The sequence below is a fragment of the Penaeus monodon genome, chromosome 28 (genome assembly GCF_015228065.2).
Source record: "Penaeus monodon isolate SGIC_2016 chromosome 28, NSTDA_Pmon_1, whole genome shotgun sequence".
Classification (NCBI taxonomy): Eukaryota; Metazoa; Arthropoda; class Malacostraca; order Decapoda; family Penaeidae; genus Penaeus; species Penaeus monodon.
The window spans coordinates 33,536,809-33,537,058 of NC_051413.1; the positions used below are offsets into that span (position 1 = coordinate 33,536,809).

Consider the following 250-nt stretch of genomic DNA (forward strand, 5'->3'; position numbering starts at 1 on the left):
TAAACGCGCGCGCGTGCGCTTTTGTACAGTCTATTTAAGTAATCTCAAAATGATATGGAAAATAAATTCTCAGTTGATGATTATGCAGAAATCCTTCCTATAAATAAAGTAAATGTATCATCAGTATATGAATCAGTCATTGACCATAAGAAGGATGAAATCTTGCCCGGTCTATGGCCGTCGGGGCTCTAGCCTGAAATGTCTCATCAATTATTTTATTGTTCAACATGCACATTTGGGAAAGGTAGGT

At 37.2% G+C, this 250-nt stretch overlaps 1 protein-coding gene across 1 annotated transcript in view; it reads right to left on the reverse strand.

Annotated features, from left to right (window-relative positions):
* The window catches only part of LOC119591519 (sodium channel protein para-like), a gene marked incomplete in the record, with an annotated part of 263,120 nt that overhangs the window by 60,686 nt on the left and 202,184 nt on the right, over positions 1-250 (reverse strand).